This window comes from Pan troglodytes, chromosome X (genome assembly GCF_028858775.2).
Source record: "Pan troglodytes isolate AG18354 chromosome X, NHGRI_mPanTro3-v2.0_pri, whole genome shotgun sequence".
Taxonomy (NCBI): Eukaryota; Metazoa; Chordata; class Mammalia; order Primates; family Hominidae; genus Pan; species Pan troglodytes.
In genome coordinates this window covers 121,775,170-121,784,715 of record NC_072421.2, presented here as the reverse complement: position 1 = coordinate 121,784,715, position 9,546 = coordinate 121,775,170, and the positions used below count along the sequence as shown (strand labels likewise).

General features: G+C 39.8%; 1 pseudogene; it reads right to left on the bottom strand.

Annotated features, from left to right (window-relative positions):
- Positions 1–334: 334 nt before the first annotated feature.
- Positions 335–1,377, bottom strand: LOC740250 (nucleophosmin-like; annotated as a pseudogene).
- Between the last annotated feature and the right edge of the window lie 8,169 nt (positions 1,378–9,546).

Genomic DNA, 9,546 nt, shown 5'->3' with positions numbered 1-9,546 from the left:
CCCTACTAGCTGAGACTACAGGCACGTGCCACCATGCCTGGCTATTTGTTTTAGAGACAGATCTTGCTATGTTGCCCAGGCTGGTCTTGAATTCCTGGCCTCAAGCAATCCTCCTGTCTCAGCCTCCCAAAGCACTGAGATTACAGGCATGAGCCACCATGCCAAGCCTCCTTTACTGATTTTTGGTTTTGTTTTTACTTTATTAAAATACTAAGTTTTATTTCACATGTGTATTTTTGTTTCCCCACCATTTCCATGTCTGACCACCGCTACTACTATGTTCTATCATGACATTCCATACAAAAAAACAAGCAAAGGGCAGAGTTTCATCTTTAAAAACTAAACAGGCATTTTGGACAACACATTCTTGGCAATGGAACCTGGACAACATTTATCAAACACAGTAGGGAAAGTTCTCACTCTGCATTATAAAAAGGATAGCCAGATATCAACTGTTACAGAAATGAAATAAGACAGAAAATGTTTAATAAATTGTTTAAACTATTTTCTTCAAGAGACTTCCACCACTGCCAGAGATCTTGAATAGCCTCCTGGTCAGTCATCTGGAAGCAATTCTTCACATAACTGATGAATTTGGCTTCCACCTTGGGAAGAGAACCACCTTTTTCTGTACTTGCTTGCACTTTTGCTTTAATGTCTTCTACAGAGCTAGGTCCTTTTGGTGTTCTAGGAGATTTTTTCTGTTTTTTGAAGGATTCTTGTCCTTTTGATCTTGGTGTTGATGGTTTTGGGTCTTTTCCATTCTGGTTTGACTTTTTTGTATTTTTGGCTGGAGTATCTCGTTACAGATTTCTTCACTGGTGCTTTTTCTTCAGTTTTCTGATCATCAAAATCATCATCATCATCTTCATTATCATCATCTTCTTCTTCACCATCAGCAGCAAGTTTTGCTTTTTTCCGTGGAAACTTGCTACCACCTCCAGGGACAGATCACTTTCCAGATATACTTAAGAGTTTCACATCCTCCTCCTCTTCGTCTTCTGACTCTGCATTTTCCTCCACAGCTACTAAGTGCTGTCCACTAATATGCACTGGCCCTGAACCACAGTTCAACCATAAGACCAGTGGTGGTGTTATTTCAAAGCCCCCAATGGAAACCATTTACTGTACAGACATTTTCAAAGTTGCCCGTGTTACTTTAATTGGACTGCCTTCATAATTCATTGGCTCTGCTTCAACAATGTGCAAGTCACCCTTTGCACCAGCCCCTAAACTGACCATTCTTAAAGATAACTGGTGCTCATTTTCATCATTATCAAATTTAAAGTGATAATCTTTGTCCACCTTTAGTTCACAATTAAAAAGATAATTCTGGGGCCTCAGGGGGCTCATGTCCATGTCCATCAAACCTTCCATGGGGTGGTAACGTGCACTTAGGTGAGAAATGAGGTGGGTGGAGATAAACAACTACTGCTCTGGGGAACAGCTGCGCAGGACAGAATCACACCAGGCTCTTTACTGTTTTTAATTACAAAAGTAATAGAAGCTCAAAGTATTAAATTCAAGGAGGATAGAAGTGTAAAATGCAAAAAGTGAAAATTCCTTTAAAAAGCAAAAATTCCCTTTTATTTCTTATGTACTTTCCTTTTTCCTACAAAGAACAAATATAACTTCTATCCTGAGAAACATTTTTAATAAAGAAAACAAAATGTGAAAAATAAGTGGTACAGATCTCAAATTATTGCCTTCAAAACAATTCCCCCTCATCTGTACAATTTGAAGATTAGAACACATAGGCTATATTAAAGATAAGAAAAAGAACATTTTCAGTGTCTTGTGCTAAGTGAGAACTGGAATCTCAATTAGTCAGGAATATGAGTAAATCTTTGCTTACAATGATCGGGTTCTATGGGAAAATCATCTCAAAAGTGTGCTCACACCTGTAATCCCAGCACTTTGGGGGGCCAAGGCGGGTGGATCGTCTGAGGTCAGGAGTCAAGACCAGCCTGGCCAACACGGTGAAACCTCGTCTCTACTAAAAATATAAAAAATTAGCCAGTCATGGTGGCACACACCTGTAGTCCCAGTTACTCAGGAGGCTGAAGCAGGAGAATCTCTCGAGCCAGGGGGTGGAGACTGCAGTGAGCCGAGATCGTGCCATAGCACTCTACCCTGGGTGACAGAGTGAGACTCCATCTCAAAAAAAAAAAAAATTAAAAGCATTTTGTAGGGTACACACAGTCAAGAACATACAATGTACATCATATGTGTGGCACTTCTCTGTGGGCAGGGTTTACTTATATTTTATGTAAATATTTAATATAACAAGACTTTTTATTGAATGTAATTGTCATAGCAACTAATAATTTTCTTTATATCTAATTCCAAAGCAGAAATTTCCTTGATAAATATACAATTTATTCCAGGGTTATTTGTTTATAAAATATAAATTTCTAATTTATTCTACAAATAAATTTATTATTTTCTAATTTTTAGAAATATAATTTGTAACATTACAAATATAATTTACTTATAAAATATTTTATTAATATAAATATATTTATAATATAGATATATAAAACTTGCCAGGCGTGGTGGCTCACGCCTATAATCTCAGCACTTTGGGAGGCCTAGGCGGGCGAATCACTTGAGGTCAGGATTTCAATACCAGCCTGGCCAACATGGCAAAACCTCATCTCTACTAAAAATACAAAAAATTAGCAGGGCATGGTGGTGCATGCCTGTAATCCCAGCTATTCGCGAGGCTGAGGCAGGAAAATTGCTTGGACCTGGGAGGCAGAGGTTGCAGGGAGCTGATATCGCGCCACTGCACTCCAGCCTGGGTGACAGAGTGAAACCCTGTCTCAAAAAAAGAAAAAAAAAAAAAAATATATATATATATATATAATTTATTTATAAAGTTAATTTCTGATTATAATATTATTTCTAAAATATTTTCTAAATGTTTGAGGTTGAGGGAAGTGGGAAAAAGGAGGCATTTTGAGGCATTTCTCTCTGGATTCCTGTTTTCCCATTTTGATCTCCAGAAGTCAAAATGAAAGATGAAATCAATAAGGAAAGAATAGCTTCCTCATTGTGTATGCTTCAATGGACTGTTCTAAAGCCAGAGGAACTAGATGCATTTTAGGCACTCACTAAATAACAGATGAATGGGAAACAGGGGAATCCGTGATTACATTTAACTGCTCCGTTCCTTCCACAATAACAGTTGAGCCTCTTTCAGTTGTGGTAACAGAAAGTAGTAATAGCGTATATAAAGTAGGATTATGTATCATCAGTGCTCTAAGACTTTGAGGCTCAGTAAAAAATACATTGTACAAACAATCGAGCAATTGTTTTTATGGTGCATCAATGAAGTGAAACGTATTCCAATAGCATGTCAAAAAAGTATTGAGATACCAGGGAATTATTTAAACCATTCTCTTCGGTTAACTGGTATTTTTTCTTTTGAGTGTTTTTTTTAATTCAATCATAAAAGTTAGCTATTTCTAAAGGCTGCTCTTGGTTCATAAAATCATGTAACCAGCAGAGAGGAAGATGCTTGACTTACTGTGTTTATTCAATATATTCAATGAGTATTAAGTTATGAAAATGGAAGATATAGAGAAGGGCATCCAGAAGACAGCCCTGCTTTACACTATGTCCAGTTATAATTTAATCCGTCAGATATTTTTACCCACTCTTATTCTTATAGAACTGTCTCCTTTTTTCCAAGAAATCTAATATATAAATAAAACTTCAGAAACTAAGATAACCAAACACCTATGTTTCCAGTATACAAAACTGAAGATTGTTAATATTGTCATCAATGCTTCAAGTTTTTATACACATACAACACACATATGTACACACAGAACGTTGTGCTGTGCCAGCTCATACTTGTTCTTGGTAACTGTGTGTTAAATTTTCAGGAATTTTGCCAGCTGGTTGCTAAACCTTTGGTAGCTTAAAATCAGCCATAGTGGGAGTATTTCAGCACAGAAATCCTCAAATGCTATGAATCAGTGGGGTTTTTTTTAATTCCTGGAGGACCGGTTGTTAAATATTTATCAACATACTACTCTTCATATATAAAAGAAAGAAAACCTTATAGATAAAGTCAGATCACCTTGGACCCACTCTCAAACCCATTATCTTTCCCACTCCTCAAAGGCAATAACCATTGTGAATTTTGTGTGCATTATTTCAAAATACCTTCTATACTTTAAGTGCACTCATATGAATCCATTAACAACACAGAGTTTAGTTCGGGTGTGTTTTAAAATGTACATACACTGCAACTTGCTTTATTCATCTGGCATTTTGCTGCCTATGGATCTAGATCATTCCTTTTACCTACTATATAAAAAGTCTATTATAGGAATATACCTTATTTTGTATATTCATACTCCTATTAATGGACACCTAGATTGTTTTCATTTTTTTTTTTTTGCCGTTAGAAACAATGCCCAAATGAATGGTCCTTGTCCATATGTACAAGAATATATCTAGATATATACCAAGAAGTGTTAATGCTGGATTGTATACATGTTGCCAAGTTTACTAGATATTGTCAAACTCCTCTCTCAAGTGTCTAAAGCCAATTTACATCCTACCCAACAATAAAAGAGACCTCTCTTTGCTCCACCCTCTAACCAACACTTGGAACTGTCAAACTTTTAATTTTTGTCAGCCTGAGAGGTATAAAATGACCTCTCATAGTTCATTTGTATTTCCTTGATTAGCAATGGGGAGCATTTTTTTCTTTTATTTATTGGCCATTTGTGTTTACTACTCTGGATTTCCTTTTTTTTTTTTTTTCCTATTCTTCTATTGGGTTGCTTGCCTTTTTCTTCTTGATTTACAGGAATTCTCAATATAGTCTGTATACTAATATTTGTTTTTTCACTTTGTTTATAGTAAGGTAGGGGTGTGTGTGTGTGTGTGTGTGTGTGTGTGTGTGTTGTTGTTGTTGTTGCTGTTGTTGGACAGAATGACAGGTGGATTGACTCTACGGGCTCTTTGAAGATGTAGTCTACGGGCCTAGTGGTCAGAGTGCTTGTCTCACTTGCCCGGGTGATGGCTGACCCAAAATGTGTAACTTCCAAAGCCACAAGTTCTGGCTGGCAGCAGATCTACAACCCTCAGATGTATTTTCTACTCTAGCTAAACTATATTTGTTTCAATTGTTCAAAGATACCATGCTGCCTTGCCTCCAGGCCTTTGTCTATGCTATTTCCTTTGCCTGGCATACTCTTCAATGCCATAACTGTCTTTGCCCCCAGGGAACATTTTACTTTCTGTTAGCACTCACCACACTGCCTTACAATAACCTGTTAGCTTGTCTGTCTCCTCCACTGGACAGTGAGCACTGCGAGGAAAGAGAAGGGTCTTTTTCTGCCTTTGTAGCCTTAACGCCTAGCAGAAGGCTTGACACATAACAGTTCCTCAAAAAATATTTCTTTAATCAATGAGCAAATGAGTGAGTGAGCGTGGTAAGGCAAGAGGCAGCCATATTGATGATCAAGGAACATTTCATTCACTCATTCAACAACAAACCCGAGCACTTGCCAGGCACCTGTCAGTGATACGGTTCCTTTCCTCACTGACCTCACAGATGAATAGGGAAGACAGACTCACACCTGCCAAGCGTAGTATACTGACATCAGTGACTTGATGGAGAGAAGTTCCTAGTACTGTGAGCATATGAAAGAGGCATCAATTCCAGCCAAGGGTGGAAAGGAATTTGGGAAAACTTCCCTCTCCCTCTCATAGATAGAGATAAGCCATGAAGAGACAATTGTTCAATAATCAGTTTCTTGACTGAAAGTATAAGTGAAATTCTCCCTACCAATCCCACGGGCTGCTGTCTGGCTTTTTTAGATTATGACAATAAATGAATTTGCCCTGGTGTTTTCCTCCTTGGTTTAGGTTAGAGTGGCCCCTCTCAGTGAAGTCCCAGTACTAGAGCCCAGCCATGTGCTTCAGCTCTACCCCATGGATAACAGATGAAACCCAAGGGTCACCCACGACCCCTCTTCTTCTCACTCTGCTCTACACTTGTTCCTTTTACTTACAGAATTCCTCCCCCTTTATCTTCATCCCCATCACCAAACCTGACCTCTCCACCAAACATCTATAGGCCAAAATAAACACAGTTGCCCCACTACTGTCTGCTCCCACTCAGTGTTTCCTTGGTTCCAGGTATGTACTAGGCATTGGCAAGGCTCTGAGAACTGAATAAGAGGAGTAGGAGCTAGTGCCAAATCCCTGCTGTATGATAAAGCCTGGAGTGTTCTAGAAACTGACAGAAAGCCAGGGAGACAAGAGAATAATAACTGGAGGCACAAGATGAAGCTAGGGGGACAAGTGTTAGTAGACCACCAGAAGGTTTAAAGCAAGGAAATGACAGGGTTTCTACAAGTATTCTTTTCTTCCATGGCATCTGAAGTCAGGGTTGAAGAATAGTCCAGACCTTGTGGAGGATCTATGCACAGCTGGGATTTTCCAGAAGAAATTCATAGATAAGAAAAGCTCTGGGGTCTTATCCAATGGGAGCTTCAGTCCAAGTAAAGCAATCTAAGAAAGCATAAGGCTGGGAGAGCTATAAACATGTTGTCACAGCTCTATCACCACTCTTTCTCTGGCCCTGGTTTTTTGGCTCTTCCTGAATCACATTTCAAAGCTTTTTCAGTCTTTATCCCCAGAGTAGTCAGCATCTAGGAGCTAAGGCCCAGACTGGGCCAAACAGACAAAGAAAATTGAAGCAAGCACAAGTTCATCTGTGACTTGCTGTCTGGGACTCAGGTACCCGCACCTGCATGGGAATACTCTTCACTCCCTGGGCAAGGGACAGCCCACGCATCTCTGGGAGTCATTTCAATTGAGCATTACATCATTGACACAGCATTACAGCCTCCCGGGTCCCTTTGCTGTTACTCAAACATCTGTTTCCTCCTCCCTCCCCTTGCTGCCTCTTGGGGTCAAGAGCCCTCTTTTGCACATGGCTCCCTTTCTGAAAAATCAATCATTCTTATTCATTTTCCTGGAACTGGAGAAGAGTCACAGGGTTTGGCCCTCTCCCTCCTGGGATCTGCCTCTGAACTGTTAAGGCATCTGACACTGCAAAGTTATTGGAAAAAGTGGAGGTTTCTGCTCTACTCCCCGAGACAAGAAACCTTGTCAGAGCTTCGTTTATGCTTCTATTGTGCTCGCAATGCCTACTGTATGCTTGAATACGAGAGTCCTTGCCCAGGTCCTGATTTCTTTATCTCTGGTCTGTTTATAGATACCAGAGCATATGTCCCTGGTGGCCGCATTTTGCAGCCAGCTGAAGTCTCTGCTAGACTGAAGCAGGCAGGCTGCAGGGAGGCAGAGCACGCAAGGTTGACCAGCTCAAAGAACCACCCTCCTCCCCTCAAAAGGAGCCGGTGCTTTGCCATGAGAGAAAGTGCCAGAGGCCCCTCTGACACCTCTTCCTCAGAATAACAAAGCTTACACTATTTACTAATGAAATGTAATGTTCAAATCAAACAATAAAAAATGCTTATCTATATTCAATTTTAGCTCTCCTAAAATAGAGGCATTATATTTTCATTAGATGATGTTTAAAGTCAGTTCACAGCTCCCTCCAGCTCTCTCTGGATCTGATATAAAGCCAACACCTGTCAATACTACTAGAGAAAGACCAAGAAAGAGGAAGTCTGAGGGGCAGCAGTGGATCAAGTACACATTTGCTTGTTATTCTGTATACTGAATATTCTACCTCACCTCTCCTAATGCCTCTTGAATCTGCCGGGAAGATAACATCAGAAGGAGAAACATAATTCCACTCCCAGAACAAAGCACCCCATTTGCTTCTTTCATACTTATATAAAATAACTGGGTCTAATACTAATGGAGAAGATGCATTCCAAAGCCTTTTGGTTTTGTTTTTCATAGAGAGCAGAAAGAACCACCTAAGTCCAGCGTGGAATTTGAGATAACTCAGGATGCATTCCATTTCAAAGCCCCTTCAACTCATGTTTCTCTCTTCACAGGCGCATTTCTTCACATCCCTTTACACACTCACACATACTCATAGTTCCCTCTATGAAACATGTCATGAGTTATCAAGATTGTATTTTAAAGAAGCAGAGTGGGAGTGCTAAGTTTTAACCCTGAACTATTTGGGTTTTTCATTTGTTCCTTTCAAATTCTCACTAAAAGAGGAACAGCTTACCTCTTTAAATGTCTCTCCCATGTCCGGGACACTGAAGCACTTCTTTTAATTGTTTTTTTGAGACAGGGTCTCGCTCTGTCAGCCAGGCTGGAGTGCAATGGCGCGATCTCGGCTCACTGCAGCCTCCGCCTCCTGGGTTCAAGTGATTCTCCTGCCTCAGCTTGCCAAGTAGCTAGGATTAGAGACATGTACCACCACGCCAGGCTAATTTTTGTATTTTTAGTAGAGATGGAGTTTCACCATATTGACCAGGCTGGTCTCAAACTCCAGATCTCAAGTGATCCGCCTCCCAAAGTGCTGGGATTACAGGTGCGAGCCACCATGCCCAGCTGCACTTCTTTTGACTAGTCATTTCCTTGTGCCAATTTGTGCCATATGATTGTAAAACTGGGTGTCATGATCAATTTTGACCTTCAGCTGGCCTCAAAAGTGAACCTATTTTATATACCATAGTCAGAGGCATGATTGGTTTTGATGTAAATCTGATGAAAAGAGTAGATTCTAACTTACCCAGTGAAAGGAGAGGAGGCATTGCTGGCAAAGAGCTCAAATTAGCCTGTCTTTGCATGGGGGTTGAGGATCCAAGAGGAGAGGAAGATGCCTGTCTGCAGAGACCTAAAACTAATAATCATCGCTATTTATTGAACAATTTCTATGTGTTAGCAACTTTAATTACATTATCTCATTGGATTTTTAGAACAACCCTGTGAAGGAAGTTGTGCTTTCAGCTTCAAAAGTCTCCAATAATCAGTAGGGATAGCTAACCTTGATTAAAGCAAGAGAGAGGATGGGAGCCTGGGGCCCCATCTGTTTTCCACCTTCCCCATGGCCCCAGTGAAGCTCCTCAGAACCCTCAGCACTCCATGAAACATAGCTTTAAAAAATAGGCAATTCTACTTCCCATGATTCACTTTCTTCTCCTTAGGTTGGGCCTCTGCTGTGTCTGTCTGGCCTCTCCTTTATTTAAATTTATCAAGTTGAAATTCGTATAACATAAAATTAACAATTTTAAACTGAAGAATTCAGCGGCATTTACATTTACATTGTAAAGAAATGTAATATACATGTAAATGGATATTACGCACACAACATTTACAAATGTTACATACACAACATTTACAATGTTGTGCAGCTACCATCTCTAGGTAGTTCCAAAACATTCCCATCACGTCAAAAGGAAACACTACATTCATTAAGCAGTATTCCCATTCCCCCTCTCCCAGCCCTTGGCAACCAACAAACTGCTTTCTATCTCGATAGATTTATCTATTTTAAATATTTCACATAAATGAAATGTCTGGCTTCTTTCATTTAGCATGTTTTCAAGGTTCATCCACATTGTAGCATGTATCATTACTTCATTC